This window comes from Mandrillus leucophaeus, unplaced genomic scaffold, assembly GCF_000951045.1.
Source record: "Mandrillus leucophaeus isolate KB7577 unplaced genomic scaffold, Mleu.le_1.0 Scaffold344, whole genome shotgun sequence".
Classification (NCBI taxonomy): domain Eukaryota; kingdom Metazoa; phylum Chordata; class Mammalia; order Primates; family Cercopithecidae; genus Mandrillus; species Mandrillus leucophaeus.
Window position 1 is genome coordinate 3,076,871 of NW_012103632.1, and position 18,720 is coordinate 3,095,590.

Consider the following 18,720-nt stretch of genomic DNA (forward strand, 5'->3'; position numbering starts at 1 on the left):
CCTTCCTTCCTTCTTACTTTTCTGCCTTGTCATAGAGCTAAATTTATCAGATACTAATAATCTATGCTCATTTACTTTGAATTTGGCTTTTAAAAGAAAGTTATCCGCCATGCCCGGGCTTTTTTTTTTTTTTTTTTTTTTTTTTTTATGGGGGAAAGCAACATATTTGTGTTTTCTTAGTAATTACATTTTCATTTGAGATAAATAAATCATTATACAGGTTATGATAACAGATGCATGCATCAATATTTCCACCAGAGCTTAATCACCCCGGGCAACATATACAGTTGTACTCATGGCCATAAAAAACTAAAAAAGATAAGGATAGACTTATGGTGACTTTAATGAGAAATGGATAGCACTAAGCTTGTGACTTGATCAATCAACTAGTCATCCTTCTCTCTATGTTACCTTATCTATAACAGCAGTTAACAATCATTTCATAAAAATGATTGTGTGATTGTTAACTGAATTTTATATGTTAAAAATCCAAAAATAAACATACTTTGTTTGATTCCATTTGCAATATCTGATAAGAAAAACAAATATGTTTAATATATCCTATTGTGTGGTGTTTTATTTGTTTTGTTTGTTTGTTTGTTTTGGGATGAATTCTCGCTCTGTTGCCCAGGCTGGGTGCAGTGGTGTGATCTCAGCTCACTGCAACCTCCGCCTCCCGGGTTCAAGCGATTCTCCTGTCTCAGCCTCTCGAGTAGCTGGGATTACAGGAGCACACCACCATGCCCACTTAAATTTTTGTATTTTAGTAGAGACGGGGTTTCACTGTGTTGCCCAGGCTGGTCTCGAACTCCTGAGCTCAGGCAATCCACCTGCCTCAGCCTCCCAAAGTGCTAGGATGACAGGCGTGGGCCACTACACCTGGCCTATGTCCTATTGTTATTAAATATAACATATGAATTTGCATGGTATTAGGAAAGGTTAGATTAATTTGAAGTGTGACAATTACTTCTTACATGGTCTCATTTGTTTTAGTTCATTTTATACCTACTCATGTCTTTTAGAGAGTATAATTTATAATGTCAACCACATCATTTATAAAGTCCTGCACAGTATTTTTCCACCATGGACAAATATCTTTTTATCTTTATTTTAAATTTTATATCTTTCATCTTTATCCTTATATAAATATGTACTTGAATGTTGTAACCATTCAATGATTGATTTAACAGGCTCTTGCCTGCAATCACTCTTCTGTCACTGGGGATACAATGATAAAATAAAGATAAAGTATCTGCTTAAATTAACCTTACATTAAAATGAAGAGAAGCAACAAAGAAAAAAGGAAAGAAAAGAATAAAGTAAAAACATGGATGAGAAAAAAAAATAGAGAAGAAAGGATGAAAGGAAGGAAAGGTACCAAGGAATATTAACACTATCAGGCAGTGTGTTACATAGAAATATAAAACAATCTGGATAGAATGAGAGTAACTGAGTGACTACTTTAGACTGAGTGATGTAGTTAAATCTTCTTAAAGAACAAATTATTATAACACTTGCTAAAATGCTAAGGAAGGCTTTATTCTAAACTATTGCAATAATAATATTGCAATCTGGGACAGAGGTTAGGCTCAACTCCAAATACAACAAAGGTAGCTAGGGATATACTACCAATGAGCTAAGTGAAGAGAATCAGTGGATGGAAAATTATTAAGAGGAGAAATCAAGGGTAGGGACCTTCCTTCTAAACTGTCGTAATACGATTCTTGCTGAAGGCAGGCCAAGGTAAATAGGCTGCAATTTGTGGATGAATAATTTGATTATATCATAGGTGATCAGATACCAGGGGTGAGGGATTCTCTCTAAACTGACTTGGCATGGTTCTCACTAAACCGAGCTAGGCAGGCCCAGCAAAGACAGAGGTTATAGTCAATACCTAGTTGAGAAGAGGGCTCAGAGGAACCTGTCTAAACTTTGGTCAAGCAGAGAGTCTTTGTCAACTTTTTTTCTGATTCAATGTAAATTTAAATACCTGAAGTTAGGGTGGAGCTTAATTTAAGATTTGGATGTCAGTGGTGTGGCAGTTAAGAAAAGAGAAGGATAAGAACCTCACATTCAGAGAAAATAGCTAAAATAAATGTTCTTTAAATACTGATTTGGTTCATTGCAGAGAAATAAATCAACTGTGTGCCTGGAGTGAAGTGATCGCTGTAGGTAATGTCTACAAACTAGAACAGGTTATTTGGGAAGATTTATCAGGTTTCTGGGGGAGAATAATCAGTAAGAATTGCATCAAATACAGGAAATTAGCAAAAAAAATAAATCAAAGATCAGGAATATCTTGCACTGTACTGAACAAACCTTGGTGAATGGTGATAACATTGGCTGAGGTTGGGACACTGAAGGGTTGTAGATATATAATGAAATATTGGGTTTTATTAGGCTTCAGTTTTTCTTTCTAATCCTAATGACAAGTAAGTTAGAAATACTAGTCTTTAGTTTATGGCTATGTCTAAGCTTTATATACATGTGGAAATTGTAGAAAATGGATGGTATTTAAGAATTTAGAATCAAACGATATTGCATAGAGGTAGAAAACAAGAAGGAGGCCAGGACAAAGACCGTAGGCATTCTGACATTTAGAGATCAAGTTCAAGAGAAGAGCAGGAAACAGTGCATAAATAGACTTGCCCTGTGAAGGAGAAGAAAATCCAGAAGGTTATGCTTTCACAGAAGTGAAAGGAAAGAAGAATTTCAAAAAGAAGAGAGAGGTCACATTTATTTCTCCTGAAAGGTTAAATAAGAGAGGCAACCATTAGTATATTTACTACAAAATTATCATGTATTTATTAGATTGAAATCTAATATGAAGAAAGACAGGAATTTATTCAATTGTTTCACTAATCTTTGTTGTGTTAGTGGAGTAGAATGTGAAATCAATGGAGAGTATTTGTTTAAGATAAGATACTTCATGACTGATTGCTAATGAGAATGATCTAGTACACAGTGAGAAACTCACGAGTTAGACAAAGAGGAAAGCACTTAAGATGAGAGAGGCTGAAATTTAGAATGGCTAGCCTTACATAGGACCAAAGATATTTAATCTATAGTCACTTAAGGAAAGCAAAATCACAAAGTAAACTAGCTAATGTGTTGGTGGGACAATGAGGTAGTTGTTGTTAGATGGTTTCTATTTTATAAGTTCATCAGCTGAAATAAAGCTAAAGAGAAAATGAAAAGGTTTAAAAATACAGGAGAGAAACTGTCATTTAAGACAACAGAAAATCAGCATACCTGGTAGAGACATAATAATTGAGCAATGTGAATGAACATGACTCACAGTAAAACAAATTCACATCTATCTATACAGTAGTTTCCCCTTATCTATTGTTGAGCTTTCTGTGGTTTCAGTTACCCATGGACAACTGTACTCCAAAAATATTATGTACAATAAAATATTTTGAGAGAGAGACCACATTCACATACATTTTATTACAGCATATTATTTCACTTTATTACTAGTTGTTATTAATCTCTTACCATGCCTCATTTGTAAATTAAACTTTATGGTAAGTATGTATGTACAGAAAAATCATAGTATATATAGGGTTCATACTATCCATGACTTCAGGCATCCACTGGGGTCTTGGAACCTATGTCTTGAAAATAAAGTTGGCCAGAGGACTACTGTCTTTGTGTGTTGTTGGAGGGAGGACCTGTTATTTTGATATTAATATTGGTACTTGATATTCTAGTTTAATAAAATTCAAAGAGCATTTTTCTTACTTAAGAAAAGACCCAGAATCCATAAACTGTTGTGGGTTAACTTGCAATTAGGGTAAAATCTCAAGGTGATTTACTACAAGAGCTTTACTACAAGATGAGAAACTGAGATATATATGTAACAAACTATATATGGATTTGAACAAATATTTTATTGAAGAAACAGAATTTAATGAAAACATATGAGAAAGCTATTTATCCATCTATGTATTTATTTAAAGAGTAGAAGAACTTTAATATTTTATAATGTATGACCTGGGTCTTGAAAAGATTAGGAGATTCCAAATAAGAATAGTTGTCTGACCTTGTTGCAACCTCTTAATTTTTTCACAATACTAGGTATTTGGTTAAAAAGTAAAAAAAAAAAAAAAAAAAAACTTTAATATTTAATAATGTATGCCCTGGGTCTTGAAAAGATTAGGAGATTCCAATTAAGAAGAGTATGAAAAAGTATGAAGACATGACTCAGTTCTTCTTTCTGTGTTTTTCTCTTCCTTTTTAAATTTTTATTTAATGTATACCTTGCATGTGTTTCTCTCTTCCTATCATTTTATGATAACATTCTTTTGTTACTTTAGTTCAATTGCTATTACTTCTATGTTGATAACATTTATTATACCTCTGACCTCAAGCTCTAGTTTTATATTTCCAGCTCTCTAGAGCAGATTTCCACTTAAAAGTCTCATTGTCACCGGAAAATAAAAGCATCAAAAACCTGATATTATTTTGTTTCACAAGATCTTCCATTCAATTTCCAAATCTCTTCATTATAACACTATTTTCTCAGTTGCAGAACTGAAAAGTTAAGATTATATTTGAAATCTCTCTCTAGAGACCCATTCTTATCCAATTAAACAATAAGCCTTCTCAATGCATCCTTTGAAATGTCACTGCTGTTCATTCCCTCAACTTCCTAAAATGCCCCTTTATTCACTTTAAACCTAATTAATGCAGGTGCTTTGAATATGGTCAACTACACAGCCCATTTCTCTTCCAATCCAGTCAGCAAATATCTATCAAACTTTCTGGAAAGTTTTATCTCACTTCTCCTCTATTAGCAAACCTGTAAATTTATTAAAAAATTAGACTATTTGTGTCATTACCTTCTTTTTCTGAAGAAATATACAATGTAATTGGCAATGATGCCTGTATTACGGCCTACATTGTCAACTTCATTCATTTGTATTTAGTCCTGAAGGTCCTAGACTGTCACTGCTACATTTTTTTTTCCAGGGATATAAAATAATCTGATCAAGATTTTAGTAAATCACTCTATGAAGAGTAAATATACATACATATAGATATATGTATAAAATCAGCAAAATAGAGTATTTGTTATGACACAAATATCATATTGAGACAAAAAAAATAACAAGATAAGTAAATACTTTAATAATCTTCAATGTCAAGGATTTTCTATGATATGTTTAACAAATGTAGTGATCTATATCTCCGTCTATTTCTTTGATTAATCCATTTCTGTTTAATCCTTTGTTTCTGTGTCCCTTTTCAAACACACACTCAAGGTGGAGTCTAATTTGCTTTTAATGCCATAAAGTGGCACCTTCCCAGAGTGAACTTTTTAAAGTGCATAGAATAAGCCCCAACAAATGGGAGTCCCTGTATATTGTTAATTTATTTATTTATTTTTCTTTTTTAGAGACAAGGTCTTGTTCTGTTCCCAGGCTGAACTGCAGTGGTAAAATCATAGCTCACTACAGCCTCAAACTCCTGCTCTCAAGTGATCCTCCCTCCTCAGCCTCCAAGCACCTAAGATTACAGGTGTCACACACAACTATTGTTATTTCTTTAAGCAGTAGCTAATGCAGTCATTACTTCATCCATGAGACATATATGTCATATCCTAAAGTTACATTTACTACACATTTTAAAATAACGATTTACTAAGTATCAATTTTTCCTTACTCACAATTTCACCTAGGGAACAAAAGTTGGAAATTTCCATCTGCAAATATGCCAATTTATGTACACAGCCTTATATAGTGTATTGAGAAAATGCCTAACTTCTGTGACAAATAAAAAGTAAAACAATAGTTTTCTTCTGGTATAGTCTGAGCTAAATTGGACCTTAAGTAAGGTATTTGTAAAACAAAAGGTATAAACAAGAAAAATTGAGCTATAATTATATTGTTACAGAACACCTTTAAATGATAATTATTTAAGTTTGTTCAAACCTGGTAATTTTTCAATTATGAATGTTAAACACATTAAAATTAAATAAATTGAAAAATGCCTGAAAAAATTAATTCCAACATAGCTATGTTTTATTCTTTTCATAATATAATTATATTCTTCTTTATACTTTCAATAGGCTAAATGATTACTGTTTGGTAACAAAAGTATACACTTCAAGTTTCAGACGGTATCATATTTGGAAACAGTGACATATAACAACATCAAATTAGTACTTAAGTTGGCATCTTCATTCGACTATCATACATTTGCATTGTCATCTTAATAACTAAATCATTTTACTGCTGTGTATAAATCAATAGAGTAAGAACCAAAAAATCCTAATAATAGAGTCAATCCCCACCACATATACCTACACCCCACATACACCTATACCCTATACATACACCCCCCACATACCACATAATTAAAATAAAATGTTACTTTTAAAAGATAACTACATTTCTTTTGATCATACAGAAATGAAAGGCATATCTCTTTTCTGTAAACATACAGTATGAGGAGACAACAAAATAATGAATTAAGAAAGTAAATAATAACAGGTGTCACTGACAGGGCTCTAATAGAGATAACTTGATAACAGGTATTAAAACTTAGAAGTTAGCCAAGTTAAGATGTTGCAACAAAGTCAGACTTTATTCTGTGACTTTGACCTGCTTACCTTTTTTTCTCCTCCAGGTTCACCCCTTAACCTTTCCACCAAGCTCTGTGGTCTAGAATGTTGAACTGTGTGCATCAGAACATCAATACAGTTCCCTTGCTCTCTAATTTCTGATTGGGTATGACTGAGAGGCACCAACAGCAGAACTGAAGGCAGAAAGAGAGTGAATCTCAAAATTTTTTCCTTAGTTCTTTCCCATTTGGCCTGCTAGAAACTGTCCGTGATTTCATTCTTCTACTTAAGGCTATAGGTTCTGTGTTTATGGCCCTTCCTAACAGCTACCAGCTTTCCTGAGTTCTGACAACTCCTGCATCTCCCGGCTTCTTCAAGAGTGAATGTGGTCACAGGTTTCTCTCCATTGTTTCTCCCAGAGTGCTCCACAATTCCATCTTGGTTTCCATTAAACTACCCCACACCTCTGTAATTAGTTATCTTATTAAAATGTTGTCATTTATTCTTTTTATTATTGTGCGAAGTCATTGTCTTTTGGGATTCTGACAAATAAAAATAACTAACTGGCATCAATCTGGTATTCAAAATAAATTGACTATGGCAATATAGAGTGAAGAAGATGCAATAAAAAGTAAATTGTGACAGGCCAGTCATTTACATTAAAAATACAACTATCTCTAGTTACTCTGTTTAGCTTTCACATTTTATCCTTCTATTGTCTTATCCAGTTAATATGAAAATATTTGTGAAATACCAAGCCAAGGATTGGGTGTATAATCAGGTAATAAGTTTTATAGGTTTCTTACTTAATGGATTATAATCTGATTAGAGACATAACCAATCTCTAATGAAGTGACATTTAGAACGAGACCTAAAATATAAATAGGAAATGGGCAGTCTAAGAGTTCTAGGCAGAAACTACAGAATATAAAGTGGTCCTGGAGGAACAAATAAAGGGATGTAAACAGGAAGTTTACCTTGGAGCAAAACACAGCACTAGATGAGACTGAGATATTTACCAGCAGCAAATCATAAAGGACCTTGAATACCACACTAGGAGCTTTGTATTTTTTTCTAACAGCAACAGGAAACCATCAGAGTGGTTTCCATGGAAGAGTGACATGATCATGTTTGCATTTTAGAATGATTTCTCTGGCAGCTGTATTGGAAGTGGATTATAGAAAGCAAGGAATGGATGCTGGGGATACAAATGAGGTGAAGAAACCTAGTGCATTTATATAGGGGAGAAAAATCTAAGATCATGACAGCTAGCTAAAGATCACCATAAAAATAATCACCTACATCAACACACCACAACCTCTCCATTTTAAGCAGCATTTTTACCTTTTTCTTTTACTATTTTAATTTGCTTTCTTATTCTTTCTTATTTTTTTCATATTCCTTTCAATGAAAAGATTCTTAATATGTGTTTGTCATACATCCCTGTGAGTACATGATGGAAACAGTACTTCTTTGTTCAGAAAATGATTCTTTAATGAAATACACAGAAACTTCTCCATTCAAATTTAGAAGATTGTTAAAGTAGCTAAAATCTGTATGTAAAACCATAAGTAAACAATACCTGAAACACAAGGTAAAGTTTGGTAAATGTGCTCATTAAGTAAGTAGAATCAGGAGTATTGTTTTAGTGTTCATATCATAAAGGTCATCTGCATTAATCAAGGATGTAGGCAGAGGAGTGAGTTAAAATGGGAAATATAGGTAATAACTTGAGAAATATTAATCTTTGCTTTTTTTTTGCTAGATAGCCTGAGGCATCAAATTATTGGAGGTTTCTCTTTTTTGGAAGAGATTGGGCAGGGAAAAAGAAGGGAATACTTTAGAGTTGTTTTAGTAGGAACAAAGAGAAAAAATGTTGAAATTTTGATGCAGAGTAGGATTCAATATGCTTAATATGTTAATATATTAATGTACAAATTCTGATATCTATAATCTCATTTTATAGTACAACCACACACTTATAAGTCATGCTTTTATAGAAATAAATGATTTCTGAATTTCATCATCATATCAATCATCAGCACTGAATGACTCAGACTAAGTTTCAGCATTAATGTAGAAAAGATAGCATTTGTGCCCATGGTGTAAGCCGTGAGGGCCTCTGCCCTAGAGGAAGAGGATATAAAATAGATTAATACCAATTAAGAATGGAAAAGAGAGCAAAATAAAGTTATTCATCTTTCAGCAAAGAGTCGTTAAATAAGAGAGAGAGAGAAGAGAGGAAAGACACAAGGCAGAGATATCTGATCTTTGGTCTTTAGCATAATGTGATAAAGGTGGATTAGTTTACTTTAAGTGACAAGTTCGAAGTCTTTTGCTTGAACTCATATTATGTTTAAGACTCTTGAAAGAGACCACTTCACAGTCTTCCCCACATTAGCCTGAACACTGGGCATCAACATAAAATAGTTGGTATACCATGTTGAGGCCTAGGAGGTACTGGGGATTTCTTCTCCACAGTTCACAAGTATCATGAAAAAGGTTAGGAAGTTTCTGCTTGTCCCTCAGGAAAGTGTGGTATTTGGCTGAGTGTCTACCCCATACCTTACTGGAGGGAATTTCCACTGTAATGTAAAAGTGGTGACACAATGGAGGACTGCAGAGCCGACAACCAAGGCTGAGTACATGAGAATCTAAGCCAGTACTTAAAGAGTCCACAGCAGCAGTAGCATAAGGAAAGCAAATTTGGAAAGTATGAAACTGGATGAAGCAGAGAGTTCAGACCATGAATTATATCTGCTTCAAGCTTCAGAAACTGATTTTCATCTAATTTTCAGAAAAGATACGAGTCACAATGCATATTAAGAATATGGAACACAAATCAGAAGTATTTTCTTTTTGTTAGCAAATACAGCCCAACGGAGTACCCAAACTTGGAGAAGATGAAAGGGGTTCTTAAAGAATGCAAAATATTCCAAAAGAGATAGAGTTACTTAAAAAGACTGCTCAAATTTCAATATTAAACTAAAATTACCAAACTGAACCAAAATTTAGATTCTCTTCTATTGAAGAAAATTAAATTATTTTTTGGAAAATGAAGAAATACTATTTTTGATACACATTTGGTAGGAATACAAATAAATTTTTGAAACTATTTAATTGCTTTACAACCCACTAAACAATTTATTTTTTTTCCTGTTGCGTGGACAGTACTAATCATAGAATAATCCAGACAAGAAAATCTACTGTATTGAAACAGAGAATTTGACCAAATGTAACAGAATGTCTGTTTGCATCTGATCCACGAACATAACAACTCCAAACTCTAGGAACAAGGCATCTATCTTAGGAGGATGACTTTATGATTAGAAAAATTTTTAAAGTATACCTAATAATTAGGGGTAGAACAACACATGGTTTAATTCGCTCTTTCCTGGTTTAAAAAAAAAAAAAAAAACTGGGAAGAAATTGGGTGTAGTTGTGCTACAGATAGAGTATGAGGAAATTAGGGATGAAATTTGAATTATGGGTATAACTAGATAGGAGAAATAAGTCCTAGTGTTTTATACCACTAGAGGATGGTGATAGTTAACAATAATATATATTATGTTGTTTCAAATATCTAGGAGGCTATTCAATGTTCCCATCACAAAGAAATGTTAAATGTTTCAGACGATGGGTATGCTAACACCTTGATCTGATTGCTATACACTATATGTATCAAAACATCAGTACATACCCCCATAAATACATACAATTAATACATGTAAATTTAAAAATAAAATTTTTAAATTGCATGATGTAGGAAAAGAATAATATTTACCTTTACGATTACAAATGTCTAAGGAGGTCATATACCTGTTGTTCATTATTACTCTTGTAATTTTGTTTTGTTTGCACTGACTATGGGTTGAAGTTAGCCAAAGAAACAGTTTATGTTAAATTGCATATCTATTATGTCTCACTTGATTCACCATTGTGCAACACTGACTGGAAACACCATGGATTGAAAAATTATAAAACGTCTTTTTACTTTTTTTAATAAAAACACGTATACAACCTGTTAATTAGTGCTCTTTCCATTCCCTTAATATTCAAAAGGGTTTGGTCTACTAGGAATGGCTTGATTAGCGTACTTTTAAATTTTCACATAAAGTTCAACTTGGTATCTGACAAAAAGAAGTAGCCCTCTCAAGAACATAAGACATAGGCATTTCATGTGACATCACTTGTTTATAGGACTTGCTGTGCTAAAACATGTCTTAATCATAAAGCTTATCAAGGAAAAACAGAATTGGCTACAGAAAATAACATGAAGTAACACAAATAAAAAGGTGTTTGAAACAGATTATATTAGCATATTCTATTTCCATACTGCCCACTCATCCTATGCTGCATCTTCCATTGTTTTATCTACTTTTACTTACAGATCCAGAGAAGCCAGAAACTTAAGGTTAGTTCCATCATCCAGTGTCCCTGATTATAAAGTTCACTCTTTGGAGGGAACTTGTATTAATTTCAACGTTTTGAAGATGATCTTACATAGAACAAATTTTTGTTATGTATGCAATATAGCCTAACCTAGGAACAAAATTAAGGGTTACAAACTAGTTTATATGATTAAGTCTTCCTATGACACATAAGGGATAAGAATAAGGACACTCTAGAAACAAATGCACTTCAGATTAAGTGTTTTCCAGGCAGAAAACTGAAAGAAAGAAACATAGCTGTGTTCCCATTCCTCTATATTCTACCACCACAGATGTATTATGCTATAAGCATTTAAACCAGAACACATAAACTCAGGGAAAACTCTCCTTGGCCCTATCACCCAATGTTCCAGCGGAGACAGCACTGACATCGGAATATAGATATGTATGATCAGTGCTTTGGCAATATTGTGGGCTAAATAGAACTTTCTATGTTGGCATGAGACACTGTCATCCAGTCAACCAGCCGCTTAGTCCAGAAAGGGAAGAATTTTTCTAGATTTCATCTTCAGTCTTCAATATCTAATTGCCCTCATTTCTTTCGAAAACTACAAAATATTTCATTTTACTTTACCGGTTCTGCCTTTGTTCATGTTCTCACCTTTTCTAACTTTGCCTATTGTATAAGCCTCTTAACTGGTCTTCGTGCTTTCAAACTTCTCCCCTTAGAAATGTTGATTATTTACTATTTGTTGTCATGATCTAAAAACATTTATCTTTGCATGGCAATAAATCACGGATTTTTTTTTTTTTTTTTTTTTTGGTTCACAATGCTTAAAGAAAAGGAGAATAACGTAAACAAACCTTATAAGAAATACACTTAATAGACAAGGTACATTAACCACATAGTGAGTGAGTTCCAAAACCATTAAAGTCTACTTGCTCAATTAGGATGGAAGCAGGCTTCTGTGGCAAGTAAAGTCTAATTAAAGTTTGAGGTGTGCCTTTATGTAATACAAGCAGTTCTCAGGAGGAGCTCACTTGACCACCGCAGCAGAGATCTGGGACGACACGTGAGGTTCCCTGATGTTAGGGGGCTGTGCGGGTGTCAGCAGGAGAGGCTTTGGAGATTAACTCCAAGGCTAACAGGGTGTCACCCTGTCGCAACCTGAGCTCTTGGTGTTCAGTGGAGTAGCTGACAGAAAACAGCCTGTCACAGCATACACTCTTGGTCTTCAGAGAAGTGGCCGACAGAGTGTAGCCCTGCCATGAACTAAGCTCTCAAAGTGTCTGTCAAATTCTGGAGTTTATATGTATTTTTGAAATCCAGTGGTTGAGGTCAGTAACTCACATAAGGCGGGGTCTGATAAGGTTTGACTTAACATTCCCTGAAGGAGGGAGGAGTTCACTCCAAGTTCTCACACACGGGTTCTGATAAGATGTCACACTTTAAAAGAGGGGGAAATACTCTCCAAAACAAAAATATCACATATCAAGCTATGTAAGTGCTTGGAGTCATTTCAAAACTACATACAGTATCATATGCCTTCAGCATAAAACTTCTTGATGACTCCTCAATCTCCTATGCACATAAAACCAGTATCTGGTCTAGGATTTGCCGGTTTTCCCTTTTCTTAATTATAAACAAATATTTTTCACAAATATGTCAATATATATAGTCTCCAGTGCCATTGTATGTGCTCTTTGTTTTGTCTGGTGTGCTCTTTCTCAATGTTTTCCTATTCAGGTCTACCTGTGACATTCCACAGGCTTTCAACAGTCACGTCACCGTTGATTTTCCAGTACAGCTTTCTATGTTAGTCTCAGTAGATAGAGCATCTGCATGTTGATTGAATTGTCAACATGTTTTCTACTAAACTGCAAAAGAGCAGTTTTATGAGCTAAAATAAAACTTTTTCAATTGTTTATTAGCAGTATTTAGCAAAGTCACTAAGTATAAACTTAAAATTAGTTGTTGAAGTGAATAAGTGAGTGCATTTAATTTTTGTTACTTTGAGAAGAAACATGCATTTAGAGTTCTAAGTCAGGGTCAGGTGCCATGGCTCACACCTGTAATCCCAGTGCTTTGGGAGGCTGAGGCAGAAAGATTGCTTGAAGCCAGGAGTTTCAGACCAGCCTGGGCAACAAAGTGAGATCCTATCTCTACATTTTTTTTTTTTTTTAAAGTTGTCCAGGTATGGTGGTGTTTACCTGTAGTCCTAGGTGCTTGGGAGATGGGAAGAGCCCTTGAGTCTAGGAGGTCAAGATTACAGTGAGCTATGATTGTGCCAGCCTGGGTGATTCTCTCTCCAGCCTGGGTGTATTAGTCTGTTTTCACACTGCTGATAAACATATACCTGAGACTGGGAAGAAAAAGAGGTTTAATTGGACTTACAGTTCCACATGGCTGGAGAGGCCTCAGAATCATGGTGGGAGGTGAAAGGCATTTCTTGCATGATGGCGGCAAGAGAAAATGACAAAGAAGCAAAAGCAGAAATCCCTGATAAACCCATCAAATCTCATGAGACTTATTCACTATCATGAGAATAGCATGGGAAAGACCAGCCTCCATGATTTAATTACCATCCTCTGGTCTCCCCCACAACACGTGGGAATTCTGAGAGATACAATTCAACTTGAGTTCTGGGTGGCGACACAGCCAAACCATATGATTGTGCCCCGGCCCCTCCAAATCTCATGTCCTCACATTTTAAAACTAATCATGCCTTCCCAACAGTCCCCCAAAGTCTTAACTCATTTCAGCATCAGTTCAAAAGTCCACAGTCCAAAGTCTCACCTGAGACAATGCAAGTCCCTTCCACCTATGAGCCTGTAAAATCAAAAGCAAGCTAGTTACTTCCTAGATACAATGGAGGTACAGGTATTGGGTAAATACAGCCATTCCAAATGGAAAAAATTGGCCAAAAACAAAGGCATTACAGGCCCCATGCAAGTCCGAAATCCAGCAAGGCAGTCAAATTTTAAAGTTCCAAAATGATCTCCTTAGACTCCAGGTCTCACATCCAGGTCACACTGATGCAAGAGGTGGATTCCCATGGTCTTGGGCAGTTCCACCCCTGTGGCTTTATAAGGTACAGCCTCTCTCCCAGCTGCTTTCACGGGCTGGTGTTGAGTGTCTGTGGCTTTCTAGGCACACAGTATAAGCTGTTGGTGGATCTACCATTCTGGGGTCTGGAGGATGGTGGCCCTTTTCTCACAGCTCCACTAGGCAGTGCCCCAGTAAGGACACTGTGTGGGGACTCCAACTCCACATTTCTCTTCTGCATTGCCCTAGCAGAGGTTCTCAAGAGGGCCCACCCCTTCAGCAAACTTTTGCCTGGGCATCCAGGCGTTTTCATACATCTTCTAAAATCTAGGCGGAGGTTACCAAACCTCCATTCTTGACTTCTGTGCACCTGCGGGCTCAACACTACATGGAAGCTGCCAAGGTTTGGGGCTTCCACCCACTGAAGCCACAGCTCAAGTGTATGTTGGCTCCTTTCAGCCATGGCTGGAGCAGCTGGGACACAGGGTACCAAGTCCCTAGGCTGCACACAGCAAGGGGACCCTGGGCCCAGCCCATGAAACCACTTTTTCCTCCTGGGCCTCCAGGCCTGTGATGGGAAGGTTTGCCATGAAGGTCTCTTACATGGCCTGGAAATATTTTTCCCAGGGTCTTGGAGATTAACATTAGGCTCCTTGCTACTTATGCAAATTTCTGGAGCTGGCATGAATTTCTCCTCAGAAAATGGGATTTTCTCTTCTACTGCATTGTCAGGCTACAAATTTTCTAAACTTTTACACTCTGCTTATTTTTCAAATGGAATGCTTTTAACGACACCCACATCATCTTTTGAATGTTTTGCTGCTTAAAAATTTCTTCTGCCAGATACTCTAAATTATCTCTCTCAAGTTCAAAGTTCTGCAAGTCTCTAGGCCAGGGCAGTCTCTTTGCTAAAACATAACAAGAGTCATCTTTGCTCTAGTTCCCAAGAAGTACCTCAAATCCATCTAAGACCAGTTCAGCCTGGATCTTATTGTTCATATCACTATCAGCATTTTCATCAAAGCCATTCAACAACTCTCTAGGAAGTTCTGAACTTTCCCACATTTTCCTATCTTCTTCAAGACCTCCAAACTATTCCAACTTGTGCCTGTTACCCAGTTCCAAAGTCACTTCCACATTTTTGGGTATCCTCTTAGCAACACCTCAGTAAATTGATACCAATTTACTGTTTAGTCTGTTTTCACATTGCTGATAAAGACACACCCAAGACTTGGAAGAAAAAGAGGTTTAATTGGACTTAGAGTGTCACATGACTGGTGAGGTCTCACAATCACAATGGGAGGCAAAAAGCACTTCTTTTTTTTTTTTCTTTCTTTCTGTCTTTCTTTCCCCGAGATGGAGTCTTCCTTTGTCACCCAGGCTGGAGTGCAGTGATGTGATTTTGGCTTCAAAATCTCCTGGATTCAAGTAATTCTACTGTGTCAGCCTCCTAAGTAGCTGGGACTACAGGCATTCACCACCATGCCTGGATAATTTTTGTATTTCTATTAGAGATGGGGTTTCACCATGTTGGCCAGGCTTGTCTCAAACTCCTGACCTCAAGTGATCCACCTACCTCAGCCTCCCAAAGTGCTGGGAGTACAGTTGTGAGCCACTGAGCCCAGCCCAAAAGCACTTCTTATATGGGGGCAGCAAGAGAAACTGAGGAAGAAGTAGAAAGCTTTGATAAACCCATCAGATCTCATGAGGTTTATTCCCTATCATGAAGAGAACAGAATGGGAAAGACCAGCCCCTGTGATTCAATTACCTCCCCCCGTTTCCCTCCCACAGCACTTGGGAATTCTGGGAGATAAAATTCAAGTTGAGATTTGGGTGGGGACCCAATCAAACCATATCACTGGGCAAGCGCTATCACTTAAAAAAAAAAAGTTATTAAAAAGAAAAAAAAACTAAAGTAAAAAATAAGCTCTAAGTCACATGCAAGTTTAGGAACTCAACCCTTTGCAAGTTGTCTTTCTTCTTTCCTTAAATTTTTCAGTTAAATATTAGTAATTCAATTTAGAACACACTAATTGAAAACTCTTTATGTAACACATACTGCAGGGTTGTGAGGAAACCATCCTTGCCCTTAGTGCTCACAATCTCATTTACATGCCAAAAAAGAAGGACTCATAAATGCAGTGACACATTGAATCAAAACAATTTAATTCTGACTGAAGCCCCTTTAATCTACATTCTCTATAATGCAGCCAATTAGTTGCTGTGCTTTCTGTTTTGACATCGCATTAACTTTTCTGGCATAAGTCTGTAGTAATTCTTTGATTCTATGATCTTCATGAAATATGAAATGAAAAACAACATAAAATAGAAATATAAATACCCTAAATATCAAGATGATTTAGTTTTGCTATTTCAACAATGACCATCATGACATAAAATTATTTTGAAATAAGGGAATGGAAATCCTACTGATGGCATATATGCACATATGTTTATTGATGTCAGTCTAAGCAGCAGCAGAAATATATGCATGCAGCACATATGCAGGTCCTTTCTTCTTCATTTCCCTGGAGGAAACAGTGAAATTTAGCCTGTCAGTGACATGTGTGATGTGGTTGTCATAAAAATAAATCTGTATGCAATGTGCCCAGAATATCAGCAATTTTTAATAGCAATTATAAAATTAAATTATTATTATTTTTAGGGCGTCAAGGTGGCAGAAAGTGTTTGCTTCTGGAAAAATATACCAAACTTATTTTCTTCTCTTTTCTTATATGCAAGTGCACACATACACACGCACACAGTCCTAGTGCACATGTACAAAAAATTTATACACTTGTTTTCTTGTCATGCTAGACTTCTTTACCGTTTCTTTTGGTCTGATTTTATTCCCCTGCAGTCCTCGGCAGGTCTCCATCTTGCCTTTGATAAAGTAGAAGAGATTTACTTCCTTTTAACAACTCTTTGTTGTCTACTTTATGTTCACAACCCACGGTTTTGAGGAATTATGTAAGACAGATAAGACATAATGGTAGGCTGGATTGTAGAATCTAAGTGTGGAGACAGAACAGACAAATATTATTTTACAATATTATTGTGTTTTAAACCTCCAAATTTTTTTAGATATATTAATTTGCATGCTCTTCACAATTACTTTGCATATTGTCTTATATATACTGAAAGTGTCCACCCACACAGAGAGCTGCCTACCCAGATAGTAAATCGACAAAGTCACATTCCTGAGGTGAATGACAGAGGTTAGTACTGCTTTCAAGTGCTTGAGTATTCCCTCCAGGTTAGTCCATTCTCATGCTGCTATGAAGAAATACCCAAGAATGGGCAATTTATAAAAGAAAGAGTTTTAATTGATTCACAGTTCTGCAGGACTGAGGAGACCTCAGAAAACTTACAACCACGGTGGAAGGGGAAGAAACATGGTGGCAGGAAGGAGAAGAATGAGAGAAGTGGAGAGTGAAGGGGGGAAAAGTCCCTCACAACACCATCAGATCTCATGAGAACTCACTCACTATTATGAGAACAGGAACTGCCCCCATGATTCAATCACCTCCCACAGAGTCCCTCCCTTGACAGTGGGGGTTATTACAATTCAAGATGAGATTTGGGTGGGGACACAGCCAAACCATACCACCCTTCAAAATGAAGAACACATTAAAGACAATGATTATCAAATTGAAACAGAGGACAAATTGCAGCAACAAGAGTTGTAGTTTGTTTCACAAACTCTTCTGTGGAAAGGCTTTTCTGAAATTGTGATGAACAAAGAACATCACATTTTTATGTAAAGAAAAATCCTAGAGTATTATCAGCTATTTTATTTAAAATATTTCATTAACTTGGAGAAAATAATGTGTTACAATACATTTATTTTTGCTTGTTTATTTTAGTTTTTCTGTGACATTTTTGTTTGTTTAGTGTTTAGTAAAAATTTGACATAATGAAGCAGTTATAGCAACATGTTTAGTAACTTAGTGTTTTCTAGGCTGTGAAAACATTCTAATTAGCCTTGACAACACAGTGAGACCCTATCTCTAAAAATATAAAAACATTAGTCAGGAGTGTTGAAATGTCCCTGTATTCCCAGTTACTTGGGAGGCCAAGGCAGAAGGTTCACTGAAGGTTACGAGTTTGAGGCTGAAGTGAACTGTGATTGCAGCACTGAAAAAATATTCTAATATTTTATCTAGAATTGTGGTTCAGTCTCAGTTTACCTTTGATTAATAAACTCTGAATTAGGTATTTTGGGGTATAAAAACCATAAAATAGTCAAGCTGAGACTATATCATGTTTTTAATTTCATTAAAAGAAAGAAATAGCGTACCCGTAAATTTGTTTGAATACTAACTACTGGAATTATAAATGCTCAAATATAGATTCTCATTAATTGAGAAAATCTGCGTAAACCCAAGAATTCAAAGAACATTTGATTAAGGGAGAGTCTATTCAAGGAATTGAGTAACCAGATATGCTTTACCAACTTCTGTGATCCTTGATTACCCAAAACTACCCCGTTTCAAGTCAATTGCCCTTGGACAAATGAGAGCTATATTTCTTATTTGAAAGAAGCTTCCCAGCTTCTTCCTCTTGCTCTGAGGCAACTCTGAGCCAATAATCCATTGATACAAAGGGTAGAAAAGGTCCACCCCCTTGCTTCATGACAGTCCAAACTCTATGGTGTGACTTATACTTCCGAGCTGAGCTTCCCAGAGTGAATAAACTGAAGCTAGTCTCCAAC